Here is a 15993-nt window from a genome sequence, read left to right as displayed (position 1 = left end):
AAGAAACATTCCTCTGGATTTGAAAAAAAAAGTAACAGGAACTTCTTCTGAATAATAAGTTAATTAAGATGATGAGAAAGAGGCCAGAGACTACAGAACAAAGCCCAACATCTCAGTTTTCCCACCTACACAACTACAACTGGAACATTTTGTGAAGATCCGTCAGGGTTCAGTCACCCATTCAGCATGTGTAACAGCGTGCAGGAGCACTGTCAGCTCTGGGCCCCACACAGAAGAATGCACACAGTAGACAAAGGACAGTCTTTTCTCCATCATTCTTACTAGGTAAGAGACTGCAGATGACCAGCAGAGTGGTCATGTCTTCCTGATAACCGTCAACAATGCTCAGAGAAGAAGAGTTCTGAAACTGGTGGAGCATCAAGGGAAGCCCTCTTAGATGAAGAAGGGGCTTGCCTAAATATGAAAAGATAGATTAGATTTGGAAAGGGAGGGCTGAGGGTGACATGGATAAGACCCACAAGATACCAGCCTAACAGAGGGCAAATGGAGAATAACTCAACCATTGGTAGCACTGTCTGGTGTGCAGGCTCTATGCTAAGTGATTTATAGCCCCTCTTCTAATACCTTTTAAATTTTTTTTTTTTTTTTTTTTTTTTTTTTTTTTTTTTACAGACACAGAGAGAGAGTCAGAGAGAGGGACAGATAGGGACAGACACAGACAGGAACGGAGAGAGATGAGAAGCATCAATTATTAGTTTTTCATTACAACACCTTAGTTGTTCATTGATTGCTTTCTCATATGTGCCTTGACTGTGGACCTTCAGCAGACCGAGTAACCCCTTGCTCAAGCCAGAGACCTTGGGTCCAAGCTGGTGAGCCGCGCTCAAACTGGCGACCTTGGAGTCTCGAACCTGGGCCCTCGGCATCCCAGTCCAACTCTCTATCCACTGTGCCACTGCTTGGTCAGGCAATACCTTTTAAATGAAAACGAGGAATTAGAGACTGACCTATGGTGGCACAGTGGATAAAGCATCGACCTAGAACGTTGAGGTTGCTGGTTTGAAATCACAGGCTTGCCCAGTCAAGGCACATACAAGAAGCAACTACTACAAGTTGATGCTTCCTGCTCTTACCCCACCTTTTTTTTTATTGTTGTTTTTTCCTTTTTCTTAAGAAGTGAGGGGGCAGAGAGACAGACTGCTGCATGTGCCCTGACTGGGATCCAGCCAGCAAGCCCCATATGGAGTGATGCTCTGCCCATCTGGAGCCAGTGCTCCGTTGCTCGGCAACCAAGCTATTTTAGCACATGAGGAGAGGCCATGGAGCCATCCTCAGCACCCAGGGCCAACTCACTCCAACCAAGCCATGACTGCGGGAGAGGAAGAGAGAGACAGAGAGAGACAGAGAGAGAGGAGGAGGAGGGGTGGAAAAGCAGATGGTCAGTACTCCTGTGTGCCCTGACCAGGAACTGAACCTGGGACATTCATATGACAGGCTGATGCTCTACTGCTGACCCAGCTGGTCAGGGCTCTACCCCATTTTTCTTTCTTTCTCTCTCTCTCTCTCTCTCCTTTCTCTAAAATCAATAAATAAAATATTTTAAAATACCCTGGCCAGTTTGCTCAGTGGTAGAGCGTCAGCCCAGCGTGTGGAAGTCCTGGGTTCGATTCCTGATTGGGGCACACAGGAAAAGTGCCCATCTGCTTCTCCACCCTTCCCCCTCTCCTTCCTCTCTCTCTCTCTTTCCCTCCTGTAGCCAAGGCTTCATTAGAGCAAAGTTGGCCCAGCCGTTGAGGATGGCTCCATGGCCTCTGCCTCAGGCGCTAGAATGGCTCCAACCACAGCAGAGCAACACCCCAGATGGGCAGAGCATCGCCTCCTGGTGGGCATGCCAGGTGGATCCTGGTCGGGTGCATGCGGGAGTCTGTCTGACTGCCTCCCCGCTTCTAACTTCAGAAAAATACAAAAAAGAAAAAAAGAAAAAAAAGATGGCCTTGGATGCGGAGTGTGCCAGATCCTGCTAGCAGAAGATGCAAGTGATCCTGTCTAATGAACAGTCACACTGACTAGCATTTGACAATTCAGATTGCTCCCTCCTCCTTAATACACTCTCTTGGACTCCCGGATTCCATGTTCTCTGCTTTACTTCCTACCTCTGCCTGCTCCTCAGTCTCCTTTGTTGATTCTTCCTCCTCTCCCTCTCCTTCAGCACTGGAGTGCTCCAGGGCTCTGGTCTGGTACATCTTCCCTTCTCCATTTACACTACCTTTTTGATGATCTCACCCAGTGTCAAGGTTGCATCATCTGCATGCTGACAACTCACAACTTTACCTCCCCAGACCCAACCTCTTCCCTGAACTCCCTGCTCATATATCCAAACTGCCTAAATTGATACCTGAATTTGAATGTCTATATTGCTGATAGGCAGCTCAAACTTAATATGATAAAAACTGACCTCCTGCTTCCTTCCTACACCCAACTGGCTCATCCTACAGTCTTCATTACCTGGTTACTGCCAACGTCATCTTTAACAGGTTCTCAGGACAAAAAATTCAGTTACTGTTGACAACACACTCCCCCTCTCTCATATCCTGTCATCTAATCTATCAGCAAATTCTAGTGGGTCTACCTTCAGAATGAATCCAGAATCCATGAAGTGACTTCTCACAAGCTCCATCACTATCACCAGGCTCCTGTCCAATATCACCTCCCATTGGGATTGCTACAAAGCTGCTTATACACTGCCCCCTACAACCTACCCCAGCAACAGACAGAACAGTCCTATTATAGTTTAAGTCAGACAGTGGTGTGTTCCTCTGCTCAAAATCCTCTCCACCTTACTCAGAGTAAAAGCCAAAGTCCCTAACATGGCCTCATGGCTTACAGGGTCCTATAGGAGATACACACTCCTTTCTGTCTCCCTCACACATACCCTATCATTACCTCTTTGAACGCTTTTCCCCTATTTTCCCCATCACCACTCAGTTCTAGACATTAGGCCTCTTTGCTGACCCTTGTACAAAATAGGTATGTTTCCACCTCAAGGCCTTTGCATGCATAGTTCACTTTACTGGGGACTCTCTCTCTAAACAGCCTCATGGCTTAGTCCAGTGGTCCCCAAACTATGGCCCGCGGGCCGCATGCGGCCCCCTGAGGCCATTTATCTGACCCTGCCACACTTCCGGAAGGGGCACCTCTTTCATTGGTGGTCAGTGAGAGGAGTATAGTTCCCATTGAAATACTGGTCAGTTTGTTGATTTAAATTTACTTGTTCTTTATTTTAAATATTGTATTTGTTCCCGTTTTGTTTTTTTATTTTAAAAAAAGATATGTTCATAGTTTTTTTTTATAGTCCGGCCCTCCAACGGTCTGAGGGACAGTGAACTGGCCCCCTGTGTAAAAAGTTTGGGGACCCCTGGCTTAGGCCCTCGCTTCTTTTAAGTCTTGGCTCAAATGTCACCTCACTGAGGCCTTCTCTAACCACTTTATTTACAATTATACACATCCCTAACCAATCCGCTCTACTTATCCTCCTACTTTCCTTCAAAATATGTATCACTAACATACTACAAAATGTATTTATATTGCCTAATTTTTTCCCCTCCATAATATAAATTCCATGAGGACAAGGACTTTGTCCATTTTGTATTCCTAGCTCCTAGATGGGTACCTGGCAAATACTGGTGCTCAATAAATATTTGAATGACTAGTGCTCAACTCTCCAACTAGGGAAATTTTATGCTTTGTAAACCTACCTGAGCTAGAGAGCAGCTTCCCAATGTTCCATTCAGAGTTTGCCAGGATCAGGGCTGCATCTGCTCTGGTTGTCATGCTATTCTGTCAAAATCGAAATTGAAAATGCCAGACCCCATAATCCCTTTTACAGCCAATAAATGTAAATAATGATAAGAGAAAAGAAAAGGGCAAAAGGTAGATGATCAGGTAGCAACAACTCCAATGGGAGAAATGTTCAAGCCACTTCATTTGGTGAGGCCAGAACACTATCCCTTGCTCTCATATGCATCAGTTCACAGAGTAACCAGAGTTGCGGAGGTAGGGGTACAAATGCTGGGGGAGGGGTGTGGAGGGGGCTCTGACATAGGCAATGGTGTGAGCTCTGCCTATAACCCTCCAGGCCTTTTTCTGTGTTGCTCTAACTGCCAAACTCTTCACTGCCTTAGCACTTGCTGATCCTCTGCCTGGATTATCCCCTCTGGCTTCTTAAGTGGCTGCTCTAATTTATCCTTCAAATCTCAGTTTAGATTACATCATTTCAAAGATAACATCCCTCTACATAATAAGCAGGAATTTTTCCATCCTCACCCCCGACCCCCGGTTGTCCTAGTCATAAGTTTACTGACCACCACTGACATGCCATAAACAGGTCTACATGCTGGGGATACAACCGTGAATGAAATTTCTAGGAGGAACCACAGCAGGATAAATAAGTAAAATATATGTTATCTCAGATAGCAATAAGTGTTATGGAGAAAGAGAGCAGGAAAGCAGGATAGGAAGCTTGGGGGAGGGAGAGGTTGAAATTTAACCAGCATGGCCTCAGAAGGGCTCCTAGAGAAGATAACAGGTGACATTATCTGGGCGTAAGAAATTGTCAGTGCAAGGGTGGTAGTGTAACTGCCTGTTTGAGGAATAGCAGGAAGGTGAGGTGGTTCCAGCTGAATGAGCAAGGAGGGGGCCAGTAGGTTAAGAGGTCAGAAGAGAATGGAGGGGGCCTTTCAGGTCTCTGGCTTTTCTCAATGAGCTGGGAGGCAATGAGAGTTCTGAGCAGGAGTCCTGAGATCTGACTTACATTTCAACAGGTGCTAGGGGCTACGCTGCTGTTTCCCTCATGGCTTATTAGTTTTTCTAATTATTACATTTGATTTCTATTTCTTCTTTGTCTCTTTCCCCCATTAGGATTAGGATGTAATAAGCAAACCAAGGACAGACAGAAACAGTCTGGCTTGTTTACCTATTCTCACTTAGCCCAGTGTCAGGCACAGAGCCCAAAAAGCATGAGGCTTGGGAGCCTAGAACCAAACTGAACCTCCTCCTCAGCTCCACTAAATAACAGGAGATAATCCAAGAAAAAGGGGTTGGGAAAGGAAAGATGGCCACAGCAGGTAGAATGGGGCCTCTTCAGGGGACTACAACACAATAGGCACAGTCATATAACTGTAAAATAAGAATTATAATGTTGCATACCTGAGGGGTTTGTGATCTAAAATATATTAAATTCAAAGCCCTCAGCAGCGCCCAGACACCTGGTACTTGACAAATGTTAACCACTATTACTACTACATAGGGAGAGAGACTACCACCAACATATCATATCCCTGCTATTCCCCAACCCTCAGGTCTCTAGAGCAGGGGTCGGGAACCTATAGCTCACGAGCCAGATGTGGCTCTTTTGATGGCTGCATCTGGCTCGCAGACAAATCTTTAATAAATAAATGGTAACGTTAAAAATATAAAACATTCTCATGTATTACAATCCATTCATTTTATACCATTCATGTTCATGGTCGCGGGTGGCTGGAGCCAATCACAGTTGTCCTCTGGGACAACACCAAATTTTTATTGGATAATGCTTAATGTACACGGGTCGTTGTATGGCTCTCACGGAATTACATTTTAAAGATTTATTTATTTATTTTTATTTACTTTTTTACAGAGACAGAGAGAGAGTCAGAGAGAGGGAAAGACAGGAACAGACACACAGGAACGGAGAGAGATGAGAAGCATCAATCATTAGTTTCTCATTGCGCATTGCGACACCTTAGTTGTTCATTGACTGCTTTCTCATATGTGCCTTGACCGCGGGCCTTCAGCAGACCGAGTAAACCCCTTGCTGGAGCCAGCGAACTTGAGTCCAAGCTGGTGAGTTTTGCTCAAACCAGATGAGCCTGCGCTCAAGCTGGCGACCTCGAGGTCCCGAACCTGGGTCCTTCCGCATCCCAGTCAAACGCTCTATCCATTGCGCCACCGCCTGGTCAGGCTCATGGAATTACATTTTAAAATATGTGGCGTTCATGGCTCTCTCAGCCAAAAAGATTCCTGACCCCTGCTCTAGAGGCCTTGAAGCAGGCTGGTGGCTGGCTGGGTGGCAGCAACAGTAGTTTGAATAGTTAATTCCACTACTGATCAGATATCTCCCTATGTCCCTAGGGTGACATGAAGATAGACAGATCATCTGGAAAGTGCTCTGAATCCCTAGGAGTCAAGGAATCTTGACAATTCAATGCAATATTCATTCATTTGTTCATCTATCAAGCACTTACTGAGCACCTACTACATGCCAGATCCTTGACTAGGTGCTGGAGACAAAGACAGTTAAGAGAGGAGTCCTCTCCAAGGATTAAGAGCCACTTACTTAGAAGAGAGACAAGTAAACAGACAATGACAATCTTTAGGATCAGTGCCACAGGACAGTGGTCCCCAACCTTTTTTGGGCCACAGACCAGTTTAATGTCAGAAAATATTTTCACGGACTGGCCTTTAGGGTGGGACGGATAAATATATCACGTGACCGAGACAAGCATCAAGAGTGAGTCTTAGATGGATGTAACAGAGAGAATCTGGTCATTTTTAAAAAATAAAACATCGTTCAGACTTAAATATAAATAAAACGGAAATAATGTAAGTTATTTATTCTTTCTCTGCGACTGGCACCAAATGGCCCACGGACTGATACTGGTCCACAGCCCAGGGGTTGGGGACCACTGCCATAGGACATCAAAGAGGGGCATCTACTTCAAGCCTGCTATGTGGGAGGGGAGAATAATCTTAGATGGGAAGCACTAAGAAGTAGTCCAGCAAAGGGAGATGGAGACAGGAAACAGTGTTCAAACAGTGGAAACAGCATAAAGCAAAGACACAGAGGTATACAGCTGGAGCTTTGCAGAAAAGCAATAGTGTTTGTTTGGAGTGTGGGAGAAGGTTGGAGGGTGGAACAGGAGAGATGAGGCAGAAGAGAGCCAGGTAGGGGTCAGAGCCCAAAAGGCCTTGGATGCATGCTAAGGAATGTGAGTTTTAGCTTGAGGGCAATGAGGAGGCACTGACAAGCAGGACTTTTTAAAAAGGATTCCCCAACTGCTCAGGTGATACTTTCTGGAGTTATTTGTTTTTCTCTGTGTGAAGAGAAAAAAGAACACAAAAACTATTTCTGGGTTGTGATAATTTATCAATGACCTATCTTAGGCAAAAAGATCTATTAAAAAAAAGAAATGTCTTGCCTGGCCTGTGCTGGTGCAGTGGGTAAAGCGTCGACCTGGAACGCTGAGGTCGCCGGTTAAGGCACATATGGGAGTTGACGCTTCCTGTTCCTCTCCCTCTCTCTCTTCTCTAAAATGAATAAATAAATTTAAAAAAATTTAAGAGTGACCCTTAAATTAAAAAAAAAGAAATGTCTTGTCTGACCAGGCGGTGGTGCAATGAATAGAGCAGAGGTCGGGAACCTTTTTGGCTGAGAGAGCCATGAACGCCACATATTTTAAAATGTAATTCCATGAGAGCCATACAACGACCCGTGTACATTACGCATTATCCAATAATAATTTTGTGTTGTTCCGGAGAACAGCTGTGATTGGCTACAGCCACCTGCAACCATGAATATGAGCAGTATGAAATGAATGGATTGTAATACATGAGAATGTTTTATATTTTTAGCATTATTTTTTTTATTAAAGATTTGTCTGTGAGCCAGATGCAGCCATCAAAAGAGCCACATCTGGCTCTCGAGCCATAGGTTCCCGACCCCTGGAATAGAGCATCGGACTGGGACACAGAGCATCCAGGTTTGAAACCCCAAAGTCGCTGGCTTGAGCCCAAAGGTTGCTAGCTTGAGTGACTCACTATGCTGTAGCCCCCCCCCCCATCAAGGCACATATGAGAAAGCAATCAATGAACAACTAAGCTGCCACAACAAAGAATTGATGCTTCTCATTCATCTCCCTTCCTGCCTGTCTGTCCTTCTCTCTGTATCCGTCACACAAAAAGAAAAAGAAAAAGAAGAAAGAAAGAAAGAAATGTCTTCAAGTAACAGATGCCCCCTCAGCTTTTAGAAATACACCAAAGTGCAAAACCCATATCCAAGCCATGTTTGCTCACTGTAAGCATCTCAGGCTTTGGTGCAAGGAGGGGTGTTTTCTGGGAAGTGAGAAGTCAAAACATGCAACAGTTTCAGAAAACGACTAGAAAAAGATGAAAGTCCAAGCCCAAAGTCAGCAGGACCAACAAACTGAACTTGTTCTGAAACACTTTTAGGAAGTGAAACGAGAAGGGTGGGACAAGTCCTATGATATATAAAGGTCTGTTTGCAGAAGGAAGTAACACCCCACAAACCAGGGGTGACAGCCTTCCTCAGGCATGGAACCCCAGCAGGCACCAACTGCCCAGGGTTAAGGTGCCCAGTACAACAATTATAGGCTCTGCACAAATTTCCTCATGTAATCGCTGATGCACATCGGCGCTGGGCAGGGGGTGGGAGGGGGGCACGGGAAGGAAGGTGGTGGCCAGTATTTTAAAGCTGATATAAAGCAGGTCCAGTCTAAGTAAGCTGTCCAGATCACACTATCAGGAAGCTGCTGAGCTGTATGTGAGACCCAGAGCTGACTGATGGGGAGGCAGAAGTGCTTTCTCCATTATACCTCTGAGCCCTTCCAGCCGCTTAGGATGACACCTCTGCTCAACCCACACACAATAAATAATTTCTACATAACCTCTAAGAGATCTGATTGTTTGAGGACTAGTGAAGCTGCTCTTCATGACAGTTTCTAAGAGGTCAGAGGAGTCTTGTGTGTGAGCCCTCAGTATAGGGAGCCAAATGCTCTGAACTCTGCTCATGTTTCTACCATCTGTGACAAGTCACTTCATCTCAAATCCTCTCTTGAAAGGATGGGGATTAGGTGACAATATTAAGTTTCTGTGAATTCAGTGGAACTGGGAGGACAGATCATAGAATTTTTAAAAAAGGTACTACAGTAATATTTACATCATAGCTTTCTTCAGAAGCATGTGGAAACCTTCACAGGTTCATTAAGTCTTATAACACTCAGGAGTGGGTAGAAAAGCAGCAAATCTTTCTCATGCTGCTCTCAGGGAAACTGAGGTAGATCTGGACCAAGTGATTGTCTGCATAGGAATAAGGCTCAGACTCACAGAACCTAGTTCTCGGGCCATCAAACCACTTCACCATCTCCCAGGTAAGATGTGCTCTCCCCAGCCAAGAAGCCATGGGGGTCTGCACTTTTCTCATAGAGATACAGACCCTTTCCTTCAAGAACTAGGGCTAAAAAAAAAAAAAAAAATCCCCTAAGGGTCATGTGACTCCCCTTTTTTCCAAAAGGAGTGGAGCTCAATCACTCTCAAGAAAGGTTCTGGCCTGACCAGGCGGTAGCGCCATGGATAGAGCGTCGGACTGGGATGCAGAGGACCCAGGTTCAAGACTCTGAGGTCGCCAGCTTGAGTGCGGGCTCATCTGGTTTGAGAGCTCACCAGCTTGGACCCAAGGTCACTGGCTCAAGCAAGAGGTTACTTGGTCTGCTGTGGCCCCCCGGTCAAGGCATATAAGAGAAAGCAATCAAAGAACAACTAAGGTGTCACAACGAAAAACTGATGATTGATGCTTCTCATCTCTCTCCGTTCCTGTCTGTCTGTCCCCATCTATCCCTCTCTCTGACTCTCTCTCTCTGTCTCTGTTAAAAAAAAAAAAAAAAAGAAAGGTTCTGAATATTCTTAAATTAGTTTCATGGATAGCATGTTTCATCCTAACCAAAGTGAATCAAATGTCCCATGTAAAGATTAGAGGGGAAGCAGTAAGGCTACATCTTTACCTAGATGCAAATAAATATAAATGGCAGCTAAAGATATTAAATAGCACCAACACCCCAACCTTGCTCCAGCTTCCTTTTACAAGTGTCTGAAAGCCTGGGTCACCTGGTTAGGAACCCTGGCTTTGTCTATACTACCCGGCTGACCTTCCATGTGTGATTTAACCTCCCTGTGCCTCAGTTTACTCGTTGACAAAATGGGGATAACAACAGTAGCCATCTCACCGGGCTGTTATGAAGTTTCAATGCAGCATGGCAAGTAAAGTACTTAGCACTGTGCCCGGTACACAGTAGGGGGCTAAATACCAGTACTGAGCATTTGCATCAGTATTTTTAGCATTATTACAGGTGTCCCCATTTAACTTGGTCCTGAGGTGCCAAGTCTACTCCGCAGCAGGGGGTTGTTTCTTGAATTTTTTCCTCTTTCGAATCTTGGCAAAAAAGATAAAGCCCCCAACGACTAGGAAGCTTCAGGATGGCCACAGGGGTGAGTGGGAAGGGGGAAACCAGGAGCAAAGAGGAGTTTCCCCTCCCGCCAAGCACAAGCTCTTGGAGCCTAAGTCTAGGAGTCTGTCCCGGAGGACGCCTCAGGACGGGCTGCGGAACTGGGGCTGTTGGGACGCAGGCCCGCAGCCAAACGGGCGTGAATGAATGAACCTGCAGTCCTTCTGCCACAACCGGTCTGGGAAGCCATTCTCCCCGGTCTCGCACTCTGTCCTCTCCATGACCTCTGACCCCCCCTCGAACCCCTCTTCTCAGATCCCTGACTCCCCGTCCCACGTCTTCTCCTGCCTCGCTGGACGCCCTGGTTCCTCACCCACAGGTCCGAACGACTGCTGGCGCCACGGCGCGGCTCGGCTGGGCAGCAAAATGTCCGCAGTCTCGTCCTCTCGCTCTCCCGGTGCGACAGTGCCGCCGGCTGCTCGGAGACCCGAGGCTGTCACCTGCAGGGCGGAAGTGAGCTGCCTGCGTGTGGGCACTTCCGGTGGACGCACGGCCTGGGGGCGGGGTCAAAGGTGTAACCCGAGCGGGTACTGGGGATCGGGGGCGGGGCCAGGAGGGGGAGGAGACAAGAGGAATTAACCCCTTCTTAGCGGCGATGCTGCTTTGGCAATGTGTCCAGTAGAGCGCTAAGTAATTTAATGTGGATAGAAAAGGTCGTAGAGACTTTGAGGTCTATCTCTTCTTTCTGTATTACAGACGGAAAAACTGAGGCTCTGAGAGAGTCAGGATTTTCTCAAGATCACTTATAAATAGAAGAGTCAAAACTAGAGCTGTACCTGACCAGGCGGTGGTGCAGTGGATAGAGCTTTGGACTGGGATGCCAAGGACCCAGGTTCGAGACCCTGAGGTCGCCAGTTTGAGCGCAGGGTCATCTGGTTGGATCCAAGGTCCCTGGCTCGAGCAAGGGGTTACTCAGTCTGCTGAAGGCCCGCGGGCAAGGCACATATGAGAAAGCAATCAATGAACAACCTAAGGTGTCGCAATGCACAACGAAAAACTAATGATTGATGCTTTTTATCTCTTCGTTCCTGTCTGTCTGTCCCTACCTATCCCTCTCTCTGACTCTCTCTCTGTAAAATACAAAAACAAAAACAAAAGACTAGAGCTGCAAGTCTGGTCTACTGCTTGCTGCCTTTCAGTGCGGCCCTCTGGGAATTCAGCGTTGTAGCGAAAAATATCGGACGCTCCAAGGAACTTTTATCCAAGGAGAACTTCATAATGTTTCATTTCCCCTTTTATTGGGTCTGCCAGGACCTCAATTCCTATAGCTACTTCACTCCTGACTCTGGCACTATTTTTTTTTTTTGTATTTTTCTGAAGCTGGAAACGGGGAGAGACAGTCAGACAGACTCCCGCATGCACCCGACCGACCGGGATCCACCCGGCACCCCCACCAGGGGGCGACGCTCTGCCCACCAGGGGGCGATGCTCTGCCCCTCCGGGGCTTCGCTCTATTGCGACCAGAGCCACTCTAGCGCCTGAGGCAGAGGCCAAGGAGCCATCCCCAGTGCCTGGGCCATCTTTGCTCCAATGGAGCCTCGGCTGCGGGAGGGGAAGAGAGAGACAGAGAGGAAGGAGAGGGGGAGGGGTGGAGAAGCAGATGGGCGCTTCTCCTGTGTGCCCTGGCCGGGAATCGAACCCGGGACTTCCGCACGCCAGGCTGACGCTCTACCACTGAGCCAACCGGCCAGGGCGAGCTGACTCTGGTACTATTAACACTTTCCTCCTTATATATAATTTCTGATCATCCCCTTTAAAACATTTCAGCCCTGGATAGATGGCTCAGTTGGTTAGAACATCATCCCATTCACAGAGGTTGCTGGTTGGATCCCCTGTCAGGGCACATACAGAAACAGATCCATGTTTCTCTCTCTCACTCCCTTATTCCCTCTCTAAAGTTAACGAATCAGTCAAAAAAAAATTATTTCATTGCTACTCTTTAAAAATGTTTTACTGGGAAAATAATATTTGCATTATAGAAAAATGAAAATATACTAGAATGCAAAATGAAGATAAAAGTCATCTGTCGGCCCTGGCCGGTTGGCTCAGCGGTAGAGCGTCCGCCTGGCGTGCGGGGGACCCGGGTTCAATTCCCGGCCAGGGCACATAGGAGAAGCACCCATCTGCTTCTCCACCCCCCCCTCCTTCCTCTCTGTCTCTCTCTTCCCCTCCTGCAGCCAAGGCTCCATTGGAGCAAAGATGGCCCGGGCGCTGGGGATGGCTCCTTGGCCTCTGCCCCAGGCGCTAGAGTGGCTCTGGTCGCGGCAGAGCGACGCCCCGGAGGGGCAGAGCATCGCCCCCTGGTGGGCAGAGCGTTGCCCCTGGTGGGCGTGCCGGGTGGATCCCGGTCGGGCGCATGCGGGAGTCTGTCTGACTGTCTCTCCGCGTTTCCAGCTTCAGAAAAAAAAAAAGTCATCTGTCATCTGTAATTCATTTGTCCTGAGACAATCACTTTTAATATTTTGGTGAATATTCTTCCAGACTACTTTTATATTTAATATTAAAGAATATTTAATATTCTTTAATATTTTGGTGAATATTGGATAAATCCAATTTATCATTGGATTTTTTTTTTCCTGAAGTGAGAAGCAGGGACAGACTCCTGCATGCACCCGACCAGGATACACTTGGCATGCCAACTAGGGGGTGAAGGTGAAGCTCCATTGCAACTAGAGCCATTCTAGCGCCTGAGGCCAAGGCCATGGAGCCATCCTTAGCACCCAGGGCAACTTTGCTCCAATGGAGCTTTGGCTGCAGGAGGGGAAGAGAGAGATAAAGAGAAAGGAGAGGGGAAAGGATGGAGAAGCAGATGGGCGCCTCTCCTGTGTGCCATGACCAGGTTCAGGACATCCACACTCCAGGCCGACGCTCTACCACTGAGTAAACTGGCCAAGGCCTTTATTGGATATTTTTGGCTCACTAAAATATTGGTAAAAACTTTCCCCAAACAACAAGTAAATTTCTACATGTTGGTTTCCAATACTTGTACAGTATTCAACTGTTCCTCCACTGGTATCACTCTTCCCAAAAACAGTCCCCTACAGTTGTACACTTAGGTTGTTATCAATCTTTTTTCTTTTTTCTTTTTTTTTTTTTTTTTTGTATTTTTTCTGAAGCTGGAAACGGGGAGAGACAGTCAGACAGACTCCCATATGCGCCCGACCAGGATCCACCCAGCACCCCCACCAGGGGGCGATGCTCTGCCCCTCTGGGGCTTCGCTCTATTGCGACCAGAGCCACTCTAGCGCCTGAGGCAGAGGCCAAGGAGCCATCCCCAGCGCCTGGGCCATCTTTGCTCCAATGGAGCCTCGGCTGCAGGAGGGGAAGAGAGAGACAGAGAGGAAGGAGAGGGGGAGGGGTGGAGAAGCAGATGGGCGCTTCTCCTGTGTGCCCTGGCCGGGAATCGAACCCGGGACCCCGCACGCCAGGCCGACGTTCTACCACTGAGCCAACCAGCCAGGGCCGTTAACAATCTTTTAATATTATAAACCCAAATAAGTTCACACAGCCAAGACTATATGTCCCATCTAATCTAAATATTGATTTAATATAATTTTATGTTTAATCAATCTTGAGTTTCTTTATAAAATTTTTATTTTGAAATAGTTATAGATATACAGGAAGTTGCAAAAATAATACTTACAGTCCTATGTACCCTTCACCTAGCTTCCCTCAATAGTGACATTTTATATAGTAGTAGTATAAATCAAAACCAGAAAATCAATTAATGGTACAATACCATTAATTGTTTACAGACCTTATTCCATTTTAAAATCCTTTTCTGAAGTAGGCAGGAAACAAAATAATTTTATATGTATGTGCCATGTTCCACATGCTATGCACAGCTGTCTGGAGGAACTACCTTTCTCTAATGATAAATGTTGCTGAATACCATCAGCTTCCCTGGAAAACAAAATTCCATTGGGAATGTAACATGAAGAAAGAATAATTATTCAACAAAACAAATCAACAAACCTAAAGGTGCCAAGCTGATTAAAGAGGTCAGACCTTTAAGATTTCCAAGAAGATGGAAGTCATAGTGTCCGTTTGCTCAGGAAGGAGATCCAGGAAGGTGGCATTTGTGCTTGGGCTTGGAGAACAGAGTAGTACAGGCTGAGATGAAAGAAAAAGGTAATCCAGGACAACAGTGCAGAGGCAGGAAGGCAAGGGAGACAGGCATCTGGGTCCTTCAGAAAGCATTTCCAAGCCCCTACTCTGAATTAGGTCCTGAGCTGGGTACTGGATGAGGCAAAGGCCCTGTCCTTGCTGAACTTCCAGTTTGTCTGGGGAGGATGACAGAGCAGCAAACATAAATGTAATTGGTACTGTTATAGAGGATGAAAATATGGGAGTCCAAAGAAAGAACAAAAGCTCTGGAGGCTTGGAGGAATCAGGGGAGGCCTAGACAAGTGGGGGGCACTTAATTTGAAATTGCAGAACCACAGTGAATACTTCTGGAGCACCTAGGGTACACCTGGAAGTGTGCAGAGGGTCTCATTTATTCCTCACATCATCCCCACTTTATCTGAGTAGGGCCTGAACTATGGTGGCACAGTGGATAGAGTCAACCTGGAATGCGGAGGTCACCAGTTTGAAACCCCAGGCTTGCCCTGTCAAGGCACATGCAAGACTATGAGTTGATGCTTCCCTTTCCCTACCCTCTTTCTCTCTCTAAAAAACTAACACATAAAATCTTTTTAAAAAATTCTCTTTATCTGGGTAGGGGCCAACTGAAACTCCAAGAGCTTAAGTCAAACAGTGTCTGAGTGGCAGAGCTGAGGGACTGGTCCCACATCCCAGGATACATGCTATCATAAGTCCTACTCACTCACCTAAAATATATTTGTCACTCCTACCTGAGTCAGCCATATTGGGGATACAGCAGTGATCAAGATGTGGTACATCCTCTCCTTGACACCACTCTTGAATGCAGGAGAGAGACAATAAAGGGACAATTATAACACAGCTCAGAAGGACCATGAATGCACAGGAGACTTGGGTATCAGATGCAGCCTGGGAAAGTCAGGGATGGCTTCCTGGAGGAAATGACATCCAACCCGAACTGCAAAGGATGGTATTACTACTACTAATAGTTACATGAACTAGTCACTGTGCTAAGCTTGAGTATGTATTAACTTACTAAACTCTCCCAACAGTTCAATTCCACAACTGTCTCCAAGTAAAGATGAAGAAACTTAGGCCAATGGGCAGAGCCGATTTCTCCCCAACTTCCCTATGAGCCTGGGCCTCCTCTCCCACAACTCAGCCTGGTAGGAAAGCTAAAAATATAATGCTAATAAGAAGAGGCACAGCTCAATGCCAAAGACTGGATAATTACAGCTTTCAGAGATGGGTGATGGAAGTGAGGAAGAGGGGCTTCTTAGGGGATTCCCTTCCCTACCACCAAACCCAGCTGTCCACACTGTCTGAGTCAAACTCACCATCAAATGCTAAGCTGTATTTAGAACAGTCACACCTGGGTAATGTGTGGTCCACACTGGCCCCCTGAAACTCCAAGTTCAGGAGGAGCCCCTTGTTCCAGGATGGGAAGAGCAGAGCAAATGATGGCCAAGCCCATCTGGAGAGAGAACTGACCTCCCCCAACAAATACATCATTACTAAGAATAACATCACCTGCTGCTTAGAGGAGGGAGGAAGTTTTCAAACTTTTTCCCAAGCTCTATTCACTTTCTGCCCT

General features: G+C 46.6%; 1 protein-coding gene across 6 annotated transcripts in view; it reads right to left on the bottom strand.

The window, feature by feature from the left end:
• The window catches only part of AP1B1 (adaptor related protein complex 1 subunit beta 1), a 63916-nt gene extending 53163 nt beyond the window's left edge, over positions 1-10753 (bottom strand). For 2 of the 6 annotated variants that reach the window (XM_066370550.1, XM_066370555.1), the window contains exon 1: positions 10609-10753. The gene's annotated coding sequence lies outside the window, so the exon portion shown is untranslated. Of the gene's footprint in view, positions 1-3716; positions 3799-7196; positions 7306-10608 lie in introns of all 6 variants that reach the window. The other 4 variants (XM_066370552.1, XM_066370551.1, XM_066370554.1 and 1 more) reach the window with 4 other exon arrangements.
• Positions 10754-15993: the final 5240 nt, after the last annotated feature.

The sequence above is a fragment of the Saccopteryx leptura genome, chromosome 2 (genome assembly GCF_036850995.1).
Source record: "Saccopteryx leptura isolate mSacLep1 chromosome 2, mSacLep1_pri_phased_curated, whole genome shotgun sequence".
Taxonomy (NCBI): Eukaryota; Metazoa; Chordata; class Mammalia; order Chiroptera; family Emballonuridae; genus Saccopteryx; species Saccopteryx leptura.
Note: the sequence above shows the minus strand (reverse complement) of the source record. Positions and strands in the feature narration are given on the sequence as shown.